Genomic DNA, 19,708 nt, shown 5'->3' on the forward strand with positions numbered 1-19,708 from the left:
GATACAGTTAGAGAAGTTGGTATCTAACCTCTGTCCTCCCCTGGATATAATTCTGATTTCTCCTCCCTCAGTATATGCTGCCAGGGCCATTGATGTCTGCTACCTGTAGTGGCCTCTGATTACTTCATCCACGCACTCTGCATTTTCCTTGTTTGAGGACTTCAGCTATACCAGCTTTCAGCACTTGTGTGATGCCCATCCCTTTAGGTCAGAAAATCCTTCCTTTCCCCAGACATGCTCTTCTCAGGCTCACTGGTCTAGGCACCTGACTTCCTAAATGCTTGGTTCTGGTGACCAAGCATTCAGTCTTGTCCTGAAGTCCTGAAGACCAAACTAGACAGTCTTTTTAAAGAGGCTGGCAATCTCCCAGAGCTACACCTTGGAATGCAAAGTACAAGTTCCCGTCTCTCAGATTTCCATGGTTTTCATACCGTGAATCGAGAGGGACAGGGATGGGAGCCAGGGCTTTTGACCTTCTTGAGGACGTCTAAATCTGTTCTTTCCCGATCTTCTTTCTTATTTCTCTCTCCACTATTTCAAACCTTATATCTCAGTGTATAAGTGGGTGTTCATTGCCTCTACCAATGAAGAAAAAGCTAATTCTTATATCATCTTACACTGTCTTTTCAAATTCCCCTTCGGTACATAAATGTAATGCATTGATCTTTAGGATTTTTCCTTTTAATTTTTGCAAATATTTTTATTATCTCAGAAAGCTTGGCTCTTACAAATGAAACCTTTGACTTTCAAAACTAAAATTTTTGCAGTAGGTTTTTTTTTTTTTTATTAATGGAGTTTTATGTTTATCATTTCCTCCATGAAGCAATAAGGCTCTTCTGGAAATTAGAGAAATATTAAGTAAAGACTTAGCTATTCCAGTGTCCTGAGAAAACATTGCCCAAATCTGAAAGCACTATGCAAAGGCATTGCATGCTTGCACTTTTCAAAGAAAAAAATGGCACTCCCCTTAAAAAAGACCTGTAACTTTGTACCTGATGTGAAGAACTAACTCATTGGAAAAGACCCTGATGCTAGCAAAGAAGGCAAGAGGAGAAGGGGACGACAGAGGCTAAGATTGTTTGATGGCATCACCAACTTTATGGATATGAGTTTGAGCAAGCTCCAGGAGTTGGTGATGAACAGGGAAGCCTGGCGTGCTGCAGTCCATGGGTTCGCAAAGAATCGGACAAGACTGAACGACTAAACTGCAGTAGGTTTTAAAACCCAATCAACAACTCAATTGAATTTTTCTACACCCTGAGGCAATAGATTTTGCTAAAAATGGTGAGAATAATAATCTCGATACCTAAAATATTAAATGTTATTGAATTTCCTGCTTCCAAAGGAACACTATCTATTAGCCCTTTTGTGACTGTGAGTCAAGGTCATGAGTTGAGGACAATACAAATGCTTTCAGGGACATGAAGAAAAGGCTGGAATAAGCAAATGATCAAGGATAACAATCCTGTTTTACCTGCCCAGGGAATCCTGGAGGGAATCCACACAGAAGCAGGAAATATTTCCTTCATTGCACTGTATATCTCTGCAAAAATTACTTCTTTTTACCTTGAGTTGATAACATGCTCTAAATTGAACTCTGCTCTTCCCAGTTCTGAGATTTTCAGAAGTGCAAAATGTCAAATATTATAAAAAATAAAACTCAATTAAAAAAATGACTCTAGTCATTTTTCTCAGCTTCTCAGAGTTTAGTGAGAGTAAACACTACCTGAGAAGCTTCGTGAAAACACAGAAACCAGGGCTCTTTACCCAGACATTCTGATGCAGTGGAATTTCTTTATCCAGAAATTCAGGAGTAGGGCTTAGAATCTAATTTTAATAGGCATCCCTAGTGATTCTAAAGTAGATGCTTACTTGAAGCTTTGAGGAGCACTATTTTAAGATGGCTTAAAGTGAGATGCATACTCACCAGGATTTTTCTGAGTCTCTGAATTCCGTGTATCGGAAAAGAGGAGAGAAAATTGAGATAAAGAGAAAAAGAAGATTGTTTAAGATTTTCAGTGGGTTCTATCCTATGGTAATCAGTGAGGCAATATGTGATTTGGCTATACATCTATAGACCCATGGGCTTCCCAGGTGGTGCTAATGGTAAAGAACCTGTCTGCCAATGCAGGAGAAATAAGAGAAGCAGGTTCAATCCCTGGGTCAGGACAATACCCTGGAGGAGGTCATGGCAACTCACTCTAGTATTCTTGCCTGCCACAGATGGAGGAGCCTGGTAGGTTACGGTCTATAGGGTCGCAGAGTCTGACACAACTGAAGTGACTTAGCATGCACACATGCATATACTCCTGTACTGTAAAACTGGATCACAAAAGTGGAAACAACCAAGATGCCTTTTACAGGTGAATAAACAAATGTGCATGTACATTCATACAATGGAAACTTATTCAGCAATTAAAGAAAGGAGCTACCAAGCCAAGAAAACTCATGGAATAACTTTAAATGAGTATTGCTAATTAAAAAGCCAGTCAGATAAGGCAGTACACCACATGATTCCAACTACATTTTGGGAAAGGCAAAACTATGGTGACGGTAAAAAGATAAATGGTTGCCAGGGGAGCAGTGAGAAGGGGAGGGAGGAATAGGTGGAACACAGGGAAACTTGAGGGCAGTGAAATTATTCTGCATGATATTCTAAGGGTAAATATATGCCATTATATATTTGGAAGAAACAACAGAACTGTAAAATAGTAATGTAAACTCTGAATTTTAGTTAATAATGTATCAATATCAGTTCAGCAATGCTAACAAATGTACCAAACTAATTTAATATATTAACAATAGGGGAAACTGTTCTGGGGGAAAGGAAAGAATGAGTATATGAAAACTCTATACTTTCTGCTCAGTAATTCTTGTAAATCTACAACTGCTTTAACAAAAGGGTTTTATTAATTTAAAAAAAAAATTTATTGGAGTATAGTTGATTTACCATGTTGTATTAGTTTCAGCTGTACAGTAAAGTGAATCAATTATACATAAACATATTGTTGTTGTTCAGTCGCTAAGTCGTGTCCAACTCTTTTGATCCCATAGACTGCAGCACACCAGTCTTCCCTGTCCTACCCTATCTCCCAGAGTTTGCTCAAACTCATGTCCATTGAGTCAGTGATGCTGTCTAACCATCTACTCCTTTTTTTGGGGGTACTTCCCAGGTGGCTCAGTGGTAGAGAATCTGCCTGCCAACGTAAGAGATACAAGAGATGTGGGTTTGACTTCTGGGTTGGGAAGATACGCTGGAAGAGAAAATGGCAACCCACTCCGGTATTCTTCTCTGGAAAACCCCATGGACAGAGGAGCCTGGCAGGCTACAGTCCATGGGGTCACAAAGAGTTGGAAACAACTGAATATTCACGCATTCTTTTTTAGATTCTTTTCCCATATAAGCCATTGCAGAGTATTGAGAAGAGTCTCTTGTACTATATAGTGGGTTCTTATTAGTTATCTATTTTATATATAGTGGTGTGCATATGTCAACCCTAATTTCCCAGTTTATCCCTTCCCCTTTACTCCCTGGTAATCATAAGTTAGCTTTCTACATATGCAACTCTACTTCTGTTTTTGTCTCTTGTTTTAAAGATTTTTTTTTTCCCATGTAGGCCATTACAGAGTATTCAGTCGAGATCCCTGTGCTATACAGGAGGCTAGTGTTAGTTATCAATTTTATATACAGTAGTGTATATATATCAGGCCCAATCTCACAATTTACCCCTAACCCCTTTCCCTAGTCCTCTGGTAACCATAAGTCTGTAGAAAAGGTCTATTATTCTTTTTTAATTCAGGAAAATATAAAACAATAAATAAATATGAACAAAAACAGTAACTCCTTAGCAAGACCACTTGAATTTTTCCAGGCATGTCTGTTTATAACTCATAAAGAAAGACTATCTCTAAGGAATACACAACTAACAGTATTTGTTTTTCTTTTACACTTGCTTGTATGTATGTGTTTTTTCATTCAAAAATGTCAGGGTAGATTTAGTAAATACCTTATTTCTTCAACTATTCCTTTTTGACTAACATTCACGTTCTACTGAATTGCCTAAGTCTAATGTTAATGCCTTCATCTTTTCAACTGATTCATCAGAACACTTCAGCACATACATAGATATTCTAATACTTCTGTAATAAGCTTATCTACATTCTTTCTGAATTCCTTTATTTTTGGTTATATGATTTATTTATCCCAACCTATGCTTGCAAATCTGCTATTTTTATTTTATACTAGTCTCTTCATAAATATTCTAAAGGATGCTTTCAAGATGAAAAATATAAATTTGACCTTGACACTTCTATCTTTATGATTCCAACAGAGAAATTATAAAGAATATGTACATCATGAAATTAAACCAATGCACTTAAAACACTTTTTATCATATTTAGGGCTGTGAATTCACTTACACTTAGACCTAGATGACTCTTCCATTGTTTACACGAGTTCTTGTTAAGATGTGCCCAAGTTTTAAAAGTTTAAATTTTTGATGTGTTGCATCTGGTTGACAAGCAATTTAAAGAATCATAGCTTTAAAAATAATAAGCCAGAATTACTAATTGATATATATTTAGGTTTTTGCCTTCTTTTAATAAACATTATGCATATTGAAACAAAGCTATTTAAAATAAAAACTGAACACTAAGACCTATATACCTATTCAATTAAAAACATTCTTTGATTAATTTCTTTTCAAACAACATACTTTTACATTAGACAAGCATAATTTATAAGATTATTATTGTTAAACAAATTTTCTTTCTTTTCCAATAGAATATCTAAATTTATAGTATTTTGGGTGGAACTATAAATCACCATTAGGAATCTGAACTTTGTTGAGGTAATATTCAGATTAATCCTCAAAAATGAATAGGATATGCTATATAATATTTAAAGTAACTATCATATAAAAATGAAAGCAAATGTGAAAAAAATCAATATCACACTAATTTTAACTGGTGCTCTCAGTATCTCTAACTGTGAAAGTATATTAAAGAAAGAAAAAATATCACTATTTTTGTTTCTAATATACTACAACTGAAAATGAAAAGATTTTAATCTTTCTTGTACCTTCCTTTGTTGCTGAGTGAACATGTAGTAGAGTTAATTAAAGAATCTAAATTAAACAGTATATCTCTGTCAGTGTCTAAACCTTTCTTTCCCAAATTGATAGGACTTCTTTTAGTTGTCAGCTCAGCTCTTCATTGGTTGACTGATTCATTTATTCACCCAATAAGCATGAACAGTACCTAGCACTCCAAAGAGATCACGGGGCCAGTGACAGACATGGAAATAGGCAATTGTAATATAGTATCTGTCTTATGATGGATATATATATGACTCATAATGAGAAGGTACATCTAATAAAGCCAAGCTTTCAATTGGAAAATATTTCTTTGAGGTATTAAAACCATCAGACCTGCATGCCAAATAGCTCCAAATACACCTGCCTTCCTCAAAGTGTGTTTAGTGCAATAAGGTATCATTTAGAAGTGATGAAAAATATGGGGATAACTGTTATTTTAACTCTCTACATTTTCTCATGGAACAAGAACCTCTAAAGTTTACCTTTATTTTAATAAACACATAAATGAATGAAAAAAAAATAAAAATAAAAAATAAAACCATCAGACCAATCTAAACTTCATGACTCAGACCACTTTCATTCTTTCATCATCCTATTTCTTTCCTCCTGAGAGTCAGATGGCCTGCTAAGGAAATATTGTTTTACAATTATAGTTCAGTTATTAACTACTTGGGCTTCCTTCATAGCTCAGTCGGTAAAGCATCTGTCTGCAATGCAGGAGACCTGGGTTGGGAAGATCCCCTGGAGAAGGAAATGGCAACCCACTCCAGTATTCTTGCTTGGAGAATCCCATGGACAAAGGAGCCTGGCGGGCTACAGTCCATGGGGTCACAAGAGTCGGACACGACTTAGTGACTAAACCACCACCACCAATAACTACTTCTTATCTTTGGGCAAATACCATTTCCACGTCTGAGGTTCTTCATTTAAAGACAAAGGGAAAAAAGGTGGACAAAGGAAAAAAATGGTTTTACTTAATTAAAGTTTTTCTTTATCATTTATCCACTTGTGTCTGTATCTCAAAATGAAAACTAATTTGATGTAGGTAAGATAAATTACTTAAAGCTTCAAACAATGAATCTATGTAACATGTGGTTGTTAAAGAGCCTGCTGAGTGATTATATATGACCAGTTCTTTGCTTAGACCCTCCAAGCAGAAACAATCTCAGTAAGTAGTCTGTCCAAGCATAGTTATCATTATTTTTGTTACATGCCCTATATTGTATGTTCTTAGTGGTAGAATAGTGATAATGGTTACCATGCCATACAGTTTCATGCCATCTTCCTTTCAATTCGATATCATATCAGTGTTAGAAATAGCATCATTCATTGGCATGTACACAAAGTTCCTATCTTCCTTCTGTTTAAACTTCCACTTTGGTATTCCACCAATCCGGAGAAGGCAATGGCACCCTACTCCAGTACTCTTGCCTGGAAAATCCCATGGACGGAGGAGCCTGGTGGGCTGCAGTCCATGGGGTCTCGAAGAGTCAGACACGACTGAGCGACTTCACTTTCACTTTTCACTTCCATGCATTGGGGAAGGAAATGGCAACCCACTCCAGTGTTCTTGCCTGGAGAATCCAAGGGACGGGGGAGCCTGGTGGGCTGCCGTCTATGGGGTCGCACAGAGTCGGACATGACTGAAGCGACTTAGCAAGCAAGCAATTCCACCAATCAGAACTGACATTGACTCAATTGTTAAATGTATTCTATCCATGTTATACTATAGTAGAAGAACTAAGCTGGCTCCCTTCACAGTTGAATTTTACAACACATAATCTTGAATATAAATTAAAAGCAATGTTATGGTTAAATTGGTGTAAAGTTGTTGGGGGTACAAAAAAGTCAATTTTTACCCACAGCTCCATTAACAGACCAATACTTTAGTTGGGTGAATCAAAAGAAAGTCACAGTTTATAGGTCTACACAGTATCTGATTTCTTCTTGCAGAGGCTATTGTCTCTGAGGCCAATTATTAGGGGACCTATTATTACATGTAATGTTTTAGTATATGTTTAATACCAGGCAGACTTTTGATAATAAACCCAAGTTCAGTGCTTCCAATTTTATAGTCAATATATGTTCTGATATACTTATACCTAATTTTACTGGCATTCAAATAATATATCTTTCCCATCCAGAATTTAATAATCTAAGTATAAATTAAAAAATTATGTTTCAAATTAGACTTTGTGAACAGTTATATACATTTTCTTCATAATTTTATGTCTTTTCTTTAATTTAGATTATCCAGAATAGACTGTAATTGGGAACTGCAAGACAATTTATTCTCTATTAAATCTGGACATGTACTAATTCACAAAATCATCTTAAGATCAGGGAAGCATCCTTTAATGTTATTAAGGCTAGTTATTGTACATTTTCAGTGGTCAAATATATTTATATTTGACAAGTATGTACTATAACTATATATGTGTATCCATACAGATTATATATACATACATTGGCATAAATTTCATACATACGTAATATATGTATATGAGAGTGAGTGAGTGCTCAGTCACTCAGTCTTGTCTGACTCTTTGGGGCCCCATGAACTGTAGCCTAACAGGTTCCTCTGTCCATGGGCTCGTGTGAGTGAAAGTCACTCAGTTGTGTCCATTTCTTTGCAACTCCATGGACTGTAGATTATCCTGGCAAGAATATTGGAGTGGGTTGTTTCCTTCTACAGGGGATCTTCCCAACCCAGGGATAAAACCTGCTCTCCTGCATTGGCAGGCAGATTCTTTGCCACTGAGCCACCTGGAAAGCCCCAATATATGTATATATATACACTTTTCACAAAAACGATAATATAACAAACTGACATTGTGAAGTCCTACCCTGAGTAAAGCCTATATGAAGGCAACATCTACTTCTATTAAAGCACTTATTACAGATGATAGAACTAATGCCTTCATCTCTCCTGTTAGGCTGTGAGCAGCTTAAGAGCAGAAATTATGTCTTACTCACTTTTGAATTCCCAACAGCCTAGCATAGAGCCAGACAGACACAGATATAAATGTAATTGTTTTGGTTTGAATTGAATTGAACTAAGCTGAACCAAGCTGTATTAGATCGAAACAATTAAATTGAGTAGACTCAATCTCTTCAGTAAGGGAATTATTGCTTAGAGGTAAAATGAGTAGAGATGAAACCATCGCCAATTCTGTAGACAAATATGGCAGCATTTTGAAATTCCATGCAAAGATAAATAATTCTAATCTCTTTATGTTTTCTCATCTTCTCTTTAAAATTTTACCTATATCTTAAGAAGTTTTTGCATTACTTGGAGTTGTTAACAATAACCATTTTTATAAGATATATGATGTTCTAGCAATAGTTTACAAATCAGACTTCATGGAGAATTTCTAAACCCTACAATACCAGGCGGAGAAGGCAATGGCAACCCACTCCAGTACTCTTGCCTGGAAAATCCCATGGATGGAGGAGCCTGGTGGGCTGCAGTCCATGGGGTCACGAAGAGTCGGACACTACTGAGCGACTTCACTTTCACTTTTCACTTTCATGCATTGGAGAAGGAAACGGCAACCCACTTCAGTGTTCTTGCCAGGAGAATCCCAGGGACGGGGAGCCTGGTGGGCTGCTGTCTATGAGGTCACACAGAGTTGGATATGACTGAAGCAACTTAGCAGCAGCAGCGGCATAATTACCAGGACCTGATCAACTAAATCAGAATCCATTGGGATCAGGCCCTTGAATTAGGGGAAAAAAAAAAAAAACTTCCAAAGTGATTACGACACTGTCTATAAAATAAGTATACAGTAGGGTCCCTGTCTGCTGCACATATATGTCTGAATATAACCTAATTTTATATTCAAAAGTATCACTTACCCTACAAAGTAGTTTTTGATGTACATTAATGAATGGTGCAAAAAAACCTCCATGATAAATAAATTAAGAAGAGGAAAGGGTTACATCAGACTGGTTCAGTTCAGTTCAGTTCCGTTCAATCGCTCAGCTGTGTCCGACTCTTTGCAACCCCATGAACCACAGCACGCCAGGCCTCCCTGTCCATCACCAACTCCTGGAGTCTACCCAAACCCATGTCCATTGAGTCGGTGATGCCATCCAACCATCTCATCCTCTGTCGTCCCCTTTTCCTCCTGCCATCAATCTTTCCCAGCATCAAGAGCTTTGAAATGAGTCAGCTCTTCACATCAGGTGGCCAAAGTATTGGAGTTTCAGCTTCAACATCAGTCCTTCCAATGAACACCCAGGATTAATCTCCTTTAGGATGGACTGGTTGGATCTCCTTGCAGTCCAAGGGACTCTCCAGAGTCTTCTCCAACACCACAGTTCAAAAGCATCAATTCTTTGGCGCTCAGCTTTCTTTATAGTCCAACTCTCACATCCATACATGACTACTGGAAAAACCACAGCTTTGACTAGACGGACCTTACAGAAGGATTTCTGAACATAGCATACCTTAAATAGGTCTTGCTTCTTATGGCGTTTTTAATATCTTGGAACAGAAATAACTATTTAAGCTCGAGCATATGATAAATTGAGAACTTGGACACAATTTAAATCATTATATCAAGAGACAATTCAGATAAATGTTAAGAATATATTCATTAAAACATCTACTATTGTTCTACAGAGTAAAACAAATTAAAACTGATGGGATCAAAGTAGGGCTTCCCTGGTGGCTTAGGCAGTAAAGAATCTGCCTGCAATGTTGAAGATTCGGGTTCAATTCCTGGGTGGGAAAGAGACCACCCACTCCAGTATACTTGCCTGGAGAATCCAATGAACAGAGGAGCCTGTTTGGCTACAATTTATGTGGTTGCAAAGAGTTGGACATGACAGCGACTAAGCATGCAGGAATGCATGATGGGATCAAAGTAATTTAAACTTAATTTTCATTTTTTCTTGAGACTAACAATGGATGAGATTAAGTTAGGAAAAGTCATAATTACCAAATAATAGAGAAAGTACATAAAGTGGTAGCAATGGTGAAAAACAGGAACAGGAAATACAATAAGAGTTTCAAAAGGAAAAAAGTCAAATCAAGAGATCTTACAGGAGGTTAAAGAGGGAGGGGACATACATATACTGTGACTGATTCACGTTGACACATAGCAGAAACCAACACAATCTTGTACAGCAATTATCCTCCAATTAAAAATAATTATTTTTAAAAGGAGAGAGCTTAGAAAAGCTAAGACAACCTTAATTGTCAGAGGAGAGCAGCACCTGGGCAGAAGCATAAGCCAGTGTCTATCAATGAGAGGACTATGCAAACTATATTTGAAAATCAGGGTACATTATGGCAAGAAATACTGAGGAAGTTGACGGGTTTAAACACTGGCATAATTTCTTAAAGAGGATAATAAAATTTTGCTTGTTGTAAGTCTCTTGAGATTACATTTGAAATGTAGTATTCAATATCTACTCATGATCATGAAAGAAAGAACAAAGAAAGAAAATTTTTCTTGGAAATGCAGAAATGGGTTATGAAATATATTACTGGCTCAAGAGGGTAACTATACATATTCTCTAAATGTTCCTTTAATAATTCCATTAAATTTCCCTAGATATCATAATTGAATGGGCTGTACATTTTTACCCATTTAGAAGGTGTTTTGTTTTAAATTTAAATTTGCAAAAGGCTTTCCAGTAAATTATATCAAATCATTTCAGACTTACACTGCCTAGTGGCCTTTGGTGTTCAGATATCTTAACTTACGGCCTAATGCAGATCACAGGGAGTTAAGGGTAGCATTAGGAACCAATCTAAAGCACTGTCCAATTTTTATACTTTGCCCTATGCCAAATTTTATGCTTAACTAGAAAATTACATTCTGTTATTACTCACTAGAAAACTTAGAAGATGCTTTCACTGCTTTTACTAATATCTGATTATGGACTATAAAATATGCATTTATGTAAGTATTTTGGTTATGGTTGATTCTATTTTTCCACTGTGTAGCTTTCTACTATGTATCGAACTACAGAAACATAATCTTTTTGCTCTTTAAATCAAATTGATAAAATACATCATGTGGTATCATTTCTATATTAATAAAAAAGCCACCTGCATATTGAATTTTTAGTTCAGCAAAGATGATGATAACATCTTATAAAAACAAAAGGTAGCTATTTGTGTCTAAACAAAAATATTCTCCAGAAATATGTGTTTAAAGAGAATATAAAATACAGGATTAAGGTGAAAGAGGAGAGTGAAAAAGTTGGCTTAAAACTCAGCATTCAGAAAATGAAGATCATGGCATCTGGTCCCATCACTTCATGGCAAATAGATGGGGGAAACAGTGGAAACAGTGACAGACTTTATTTTGGGGGGCTCCAAAATCACTGCAGATGGTGGCTACAGCCATGAAATTAAAATATGCTTGCTCCTTGGAAGAAAAGTTATGACAAACCTAGACAGCATATTAAAAACTTGAGACATTACTTTGCCAACAAAGTTCCATCTAGTCAAAGCTATGGTTTTTCCAGTAGTCATGTACAGATGTGAGAGTTGGACTATAAAGAAAGCTGAGTGTTGAAGAATTGATGCTTTTGAACTGTGGTGTTGGAGAAGACTCTTGAGTTCCTTGGACTGCAAGGAGATCTAACCAGTCAATCCTAAAGGAAATCAGTCCTGAATATTCATTGGAAGGACTGATGCTGAAGCTGAAACTCCAATACTTTGGTCACCTGACGTGAAGAACTTATTCATTTGAAAAGACTCTGATACTGGGAAAGATTGAAGGCGGGAGAAGAAGGGGATGACAGAGGATGAGATGGTTGGATGGCATCACCGACTCAATGGACAGGAGTCTGGGTAGGCTCCAGGAGTTGGTGATGGACAGGGAGGCCTGGTGTGCTGCCATTCATGGGGTTGTAAAGAGTCGGACACAACTGAGAGACTGAACTGAACTGAAAATACAGGATTAAACACTAAAAGTGTTGAAATCAATCAACTTTTTTTTTCCCCAAGTTCAAAGCAAACACACTTCTGTGAAATATTATGCTATGTGAATGTGCTTGTGAACTTTTATTTCCCCCAGTTTTTTCTTTTCTGCGCCATTTCTACACAGTTCAACGTGCAGTACTATCACATGAATCACAGCTTTCCCATTATCAATTCACTAGGAAGTGATATGTGGGGATACACTGGATATTTTTTAAACTTCTCCATTTTTCACTGTTCAACAGAATCTCATGTCAATTTTGTCACTTGGTAGTCAAATACTGGGATGATTACCCTCACCCATCACACACACTATTGCTAGTACTATTATTACTACTACTTCTACCACCTCTGCTAACACTACATCACTTCCTTCCTTTTATTTTTGGTCAGCATTTTAATTTCTAAGAAGGTACCTGGACACTTTCATAAACAAGTATAAGTTAACCTAGAGTAGATATTTCCTCAAACCAATCTTACTCTCACAAACTACACTTCAGGCTGGGCGTCTTTTAGACCCTCCTATCTTACGTGGAAAATCCCATGGACAGAGGAGCCTGGTAGGCTGCAGTCCATGGGGTCGTGAAGAGCTGGACGCGATTGGGTGACTTCACTCTCACTTTTCACTCTCATGCATTGGAGAAGGAAATGGTAACCCACTCCAGTGTTCTTGCCTGGAGAATCCCAGGGACAGGGGAGCCTAGTGGGCTGCTGTCTATGGGGTTGCACAGAGTCTGACACAACTGAAGAGACTCAGCAGCAGCAGCATGACCAGGCACTCCCTCCTCCCAATCTTCACAAATACTGCTCCCACTGCTAAAATACATTCAAGCACTCATTGGCTCTCCTCCTACCCTCCAAAAAACAATCAAAGAAATATAAATAGGCCAATCTTACTTGTCTCTCAAGGTCTCAGTATAAATGTCATATGTCCTGAGAGGCTTTTCTTAATCACATAGTCCCTTAAGCTGGATGAAATCCTGTAGGTTGCTTATTGTAGCTCTAATCATAAATTTCAGACTTCCCTGGTGGCTCAGACGGTAAAACGTCTGCCTACAATGCAGGATACCTGGGTTCGATCCCTGGGTTGGGAAGATCCCCTGGAGAAGGAAATGGCAACCCACTCCAGTACTCTTGCCTGGAAAATCCTGTGGATGGAGGAGCCTGGTAGGCTACAGTCCGTGGGGTTGCAAAAAGTCGGACACGACTGACTGACTGCACTTTTACTTTCAATCATTAGTTACTGCAATGGATTCCTTTTTGCTAGACTCAGAGTGTCTAGCAAAGGCGCTGACACATAGTTAACATTCAATATATGTTTGATACTTTGAAGTCAGAGAGGGCCTAACAGTGGCCTATATTATTTATCTGTTTGAAACTATAATCTTATTTTTGAAGGAACCATGTAGATTCATTTCCTACTTTAAAGCACATACATTGAACACATTTTTATTTGCTTATGCATCCTCTGACTTCCTCTGTGAAGAGTTAAGGTAGTTTATCATCTCTAACATACCATCTCATAAGAGACACTACGTTAAGTGCTGGGCTGTTTACCTCAATATATGGTTTCCTTACTGCTAAGTCACTTCAGTCGTGTCCGACTCTGTGCGACCCCATAGACGTCAGCCCACCAGGCTCCCCTGCCCCTGGGATTCTTCAGGCAAGAACACTGGAGTAGGTTGCCATTTCCTTCTCCAATGCTTGAAAGTGAAAAGTGAAAGTGAAGTCGCTCCGTCATGTCCGACTCTTAGCGACCCCATGGACCACAGCCTACCAGACTCCTCCAACCATGGGATTTTCCAGGCAAGAGTACTGGAGTGGGGTGCCATTGCCTTCTCCGGTGGTTTCCTTAACATGGCCTAAAAAGGGATGAGATTCTAGATGTTTACCTTGTCTCACTTTTTCCTTTTCATACTTTCCTAAATTTAGCATTTCAATGATCATTATATTCCATGATCATGATATTCATTATAAAAATATAACATCTACTGGTGCCATCCCCTCCACTTATATACTATGCCCTCTACTATTAAAAACACACCATCACTAGAGAAAATGTTAAATAATAAGTCAATAAATGAAAAATGATAATGTATGCTTCATTGATAACATGTATGCTTCAATGATAACAGATGACTGATTTCTAAATTATAAATTAAATATTTAAGTAATAAACACAAATATCTGAGGAAATAAAAATAATAGCAGAGTATACAAAAACCATTTTTGGGCAAAGTTTGAACCCAGAAATGTAAATGGACAATGGAATATGTTTTTGCCTGGAGGAATTAGCCAAAACTACACATTTGGTCTTAATCAGAGGGTGGCCCAGTGTTCCCACATGTTAGAAATTCTTAGACGGGATCATTGATAGATTAAGCAGAAACTCCTCCCTCACCTGCCAAATGTGCCTTCAGATTAAAAATCAACTAGAAGTAAAATCTGTCATACTATACTCCAGACCAAAATGATTGTGGAAAAGGCTGCTTTGGCGTTGAGCAAAACAGGGGAAATGAAAAAGAAAGTAAAATGATATCCCTGAGAAATTCCTAAATATGCTCGATATGGACTTCTCCTGTGGATATGCAGAGCTGCGTGGGCTAGAGAACCTCAGCTAAACATAATTTAAGATTGTAATACCTCTCCAGTCTCCTGACAGAAGCAAATGCAACGCCCTGGGGGGAGGGTCCATTCATCTTAGGCCGTGGGGAACTTCTACAGATACTTTACCAAGGACAATGAGCCACAGTTAATGCTAATCAGACATAAGAGAAAGCATGGTGATAGGAGCTGAAAAACTAGAATTAGAAGCTAGTGGAATTATCAAATACAGTCTATAAAACAACTGTGCTTGCTTATCACATTTAAAGGAAGAAAACAAGAGTAAGCATGAGACATGACAGCAATAAACATATCTCTAGAGAATAGGAAGCTCTCAAGGGAAAAAGCAGACTTCAGTGAAAAGGAAACCCATGAATTAAAAAATATTTAAGAATCAGAAATTTTTCATTTCATTTTTTCAAAATATTTTTAAGAAACCAACTAAATTTTGTTTTCAGTTTACATTCAAACATGGAATTTCATATTGAAAATAAAAAATACACCCTCCAAAAATATTGATCAATTTAATAAAAAATAGTTAACAATTTTATTAAGTGTTATATGTTTGAATTTTTAGAGCCCCTAGCAAATTATTTTTAAAAAATCTTGGCAAAGTTTAACTTTCTTCTTTACCTAATGCTAGCCATTATTGCTGAAACATCATTATTTCAGATTGCTGATATTTCAAAGACCTTTGGGAAGTTACTGTATTTATTTTGCTTTTTTACTCTTTAACACACATGGACACAAAGCTCACCCTAAAATATGATAAGTATACCGGCCACCTATTATTCTTTGATTCCTTACTGAAATAAACTATTAGGAGTGCCTGCTATAATGATGGTGTATTTTGTGTATTTCTTTGAATAAATAATATACAGGAATCATTGAAATGCATCTTCAGTGGGAAGCCATCTGGCTCCATGTGAATTTATGAATATTTTAGCTTGCTCAGTGAGTCAAAAGTAAAGTCTGGCACTTGGGATTATCATGTAGATTTGTGACATATAAAAATTTGCTTCTATAAATCAATGATTGACATATCTACTAAAGCATAGTTTCTTTTTTTCATCATTGACTGAGTCCACTTAAACTATGTGTAATATGGCATGCTTAGTTTGGAAGTCATGGCAATTCAACTTGAATCAGAACATGCAATGTTTTATTAAAATAGTTGCATATAAAAAGAGAATCTTGGATTGGGTTGAACTTTATAGGTTACTGTTGTGGACACTGTGATGTGGCCTCCACATTTTTCTTCTATGAAGGGCTTATTACTTCGGTTACTTCAGCTACCGGGAGTGCTGTCAATAGATATATTTAGCTGTCAACACCATTCAAAGATTGCCTCAGCCACAGAGAGCTATCTTGCCCAAAATGCTCCTTCCCAAGATAGCTATATCCAGTGATAGTTGATGAGTGCTATAAGTTGTGGCCACTAAGGTCCAACTCAGGATAGCACTAAGGTGCCATTCTGGCTCCGGAACTCCTCCTTGGATTAGCCAAACAAGACTGTCATTGGGCCTACATCACAGCTTGACTTCTCCCTTCTGCTCAATCCTGCTTCTGTTGCATTCCTTGAGGAATTATTAGTCTCAAAAGCATTTCTTAAGAAATGCACTGCACTCTAGACTCCATCTCAGATCCTGCTCTCCAGAACACTCAACCAGCAGCCATTTTAAAACCCTACTTCTTATCAAAAAAAAGGACTTAGTGGGAAAATTCTTGGGTAAATTGTCTTCTAGTATTCTAGTCACTTTGCTTCAATATTTCTGGCATTAGGAAGCTTATTATCTAATAAGACAATTTACTGTATTATTGGGAAAAGTTATTTCTAATACTGTATGAACACTTTCTTCTTTGTAATATCTCAAACAATACAAAACCAAATTCATCAGTCTACTGATTTAATCATTAATGAATTAAATAGAATTCTGATGAATGTTCACAATTTATAGAACAATTACATTCTTAACATTTTTGAGAATTATATCTTGATAATTAGAAATATAGATTCTAGAGGTGATAGTACACAGATGATATACAAATGAAGGAAATCCCAAAGGAATGAAAGCGGTAGAGAAACCTGAACACAATGACTTGTGATCTTCCAGTAATATGAGGTAAGAGTGATGATGAGGAACAAATTATTGACACTTCAAAGGAGAGTGAACGAACCAGGAAAAGAACTAGTACTATGGGATTCCCTGAAGCCAAATGAAGAATGTACTGCAAAGGCATGATCACTTGAAACAAATGCTGCTGACTTGGCATAAAGATGAGAACTAGAAAGAATACTGCATTTTTTTTTTCTAGTTTAATTGAGACATAATTTATATACATTACTGCATAAGTTTAAGGTGTACAGCATAATGATTTGACTTATATACATCAAAAATGATCACAATAAGTTTAGGAAACATCTATCATCTCATACAGATATGAAATGAAAGGGAAAATATTTTTTCCTTCTGATAAGAACTCTGAGGATTTACTCTGTTAAAACATTCATTCTTAACTTATAACAGGGTTAATTATATTGTTAATGGTATACATTACTTCCCTAGTACTTCCTTACAATTGGAAGTTTGTACTTTCTGACCACCATCATTCTATTCCCTTTCCCCTTACCTCTTGCCCTTTTTTTTTTTTTTAACTTGTATTTAAATGTTCTTAGCAGCTTTATTTATAATTACCAAAAACTGTAAATAATTCAAATTTCTATCAAGTTGAATGGATAAACAGAATGCAGTATATCCACACATGAACATATAACTTGATAAACTGTAACATGTTCAACAACATTATGCAGAGAAAAAAAAATCCAGGTGCAAAAGTATACATACATTATAGCTCCATTTTTTATTAAATGCTATAAAAGATAAATCTATCATAACAGACTGATGATCAGTGTTTGCTTGAGGCTGGAATAGGGACTGACCAGGAAGATATGCACCTGGAAAGGTCACGTGTAGGTGATCCAGTCAACAGACTCAGTTGAGCCCAGATTCTAGGTCATCCCAGTATCCATACCAGATTTGTTAGAGAAGCCTTTAAGAGAATTCCAGTTACCAATCATTTCAGTATTCCCAGGTGAGACTACAGACATCCTGGGAAGAAACCAGACAATCTGGATGTACTGTGTTCAAATTCCTGACCTCGAGAATCTCTAAATATAGTAAAACAGTTGTTGATTTATGTCACCAAATACTTTTTTAAATATGTTTATTTATTTTAATTGGAGGTTAATTACTTTACAATATTGTATTGGTTTTGCCATACATTGACATGAATCTGCCACAGGTGTACACGTGTACCCCATCCTGAACCCCCCTCCCACCTCCCCCAACATACCATCCCTCTGGGTCATCCCAGTGCACCAGCTCCAAGCATCCTGTATCATGCAATGAACCTAGACTGGCAATTCATTTCACATATGATATTATACGTGTTTCAATGCCATTCTCGAAAATCACCCCACCCTCTCCCTCTCCCACAGAGTCCAAAAGACTGTTCTATACATCTGTGTCTCTTTTGCTGTCTTGCTTACAGGGTTATCATTACCGTCTTTCTAAATTCCATATATATATGCATTAGCATACTGTATTGGTGTTTTTCTTTCTGGCTTATTTCACTCTGTATAATAGGTTCCAGTTTCATCCACCTCATTAGAACTGATTCAAATGTATTCTTTTGAATGGTTGAGTAATACTCCATTGTGTATATGTACCACAGGTTTCTTATCCATTTGTCTGCTGATGGACATCTAGGTTGCCTCCATGTCCTGGCTATTATAAACAGTGCTGCGATGAACACTGGGGTACATGTGTCTCTTTCAATTCTGGTTTCCTCAGTGTGTATGCCCAGAAGTGGGATTGCTGGGTCATAAGGCAGTTCTATTTCCAGTTTTTTAAAAGAATCTCCACACTGTTCTCCTTAGTGGCTGTATTAGTTTGCATTCCCACCAACAGGTAAGAGGGTTCCTTTTCTCCACACCCTCTCCAGCATTTATTGCTTGTAGACTTTTGGATTAGTTGTTTGTCAGGTGCTTCATTTGCTATTATTTTCTCCCATTCTGAAGGCTGTCTTTTCACCTTGCTTACAGTTTCTTTTGTTGTGCAGACACTTTTAAGTTTAATTAGGTCCCATTTGTTTATTTTTGCTTTTATTTCCAGTATTCTGGGAGGTGGGTCATAGAGGATCCTGCTGTGATTTATGTCGGAGAGGGTTTTGCCTATGTTCTCCTCTAGGAGTTTTATAGCTTCTGGTCTTATGTTTAGATCTTTAATCCATTTTGAGTTTATTTTTGTGTATGGTGTTAGAAAGTGTTCTAGTTTCATTCTTTTACAAGTGGTTGACCTGTTTTCCCAGCACCAATTGTTAAAGAGACTGTCTTTAATCCATTGTATATTCTTGCCTCCTTTGTCAAGATAAGGTGTCCATAGGTGCATGGATTTATCTCTGGGCTTTCTATTTTGTTCCATTGATCTATATTTCTGTCTTTGTGCCAGTACCAAACTGTCTTGATGACTGTGGCTTTGTAGTAGAGCCTGAAGTCAGGCAGGTTGATTCCTCCAGTTCCATTCTTCTTTCTCAAGATTGCTTTGGCTATTTGAGGTTTTTTGTATTTCCATACAAATTGTGAAATTATTTTTTCTAGCTCTGTGAAAAATACCGTTGGTAGCTTGATAGGGATTGCATTGAATCTATATATTGCTTTGGGTAGTATACTCATTTTCACTATATTGATTCTTCCAATCCATGAACACGGTATATTTCTCCATCTATTAGTGTATTCTTTGATTTCTTTCACCAGTGTTTTAATAGTTTTCTATACATAGGTCTTTTGTTTCTTTCAGTTCAGTCAGTTGCTCATTCATTTCGGACTCTTTGCAACCCCATGAATTGCAACACAACAGGCCTCCAGAAAAACATCTATTTCTTCTTTATTGACTATGCCAAAGCCTTTGACTATGTGGATCACAATAAACTGTGGAAAATTCTGAAAGAGATGGGAATACCAGACCGCCTCTTGAGAAACCTGTATGCAGGTCAGGAAGCAACA

This window comes from Bos mutus, chromosome 3 (assembly GCF_027580195.1).
Source record: "Bos mutus isolate GX-2022 chromosome 3, NWIPB_WYAK_1.1, whole genome shotgun sequence".
Classification (NCBI taxonomy): Eukaryota; Metazoa; Chordata; class Mammalia; order Artiodactyla; family Bovidae; genus Bos; species Bos mutus.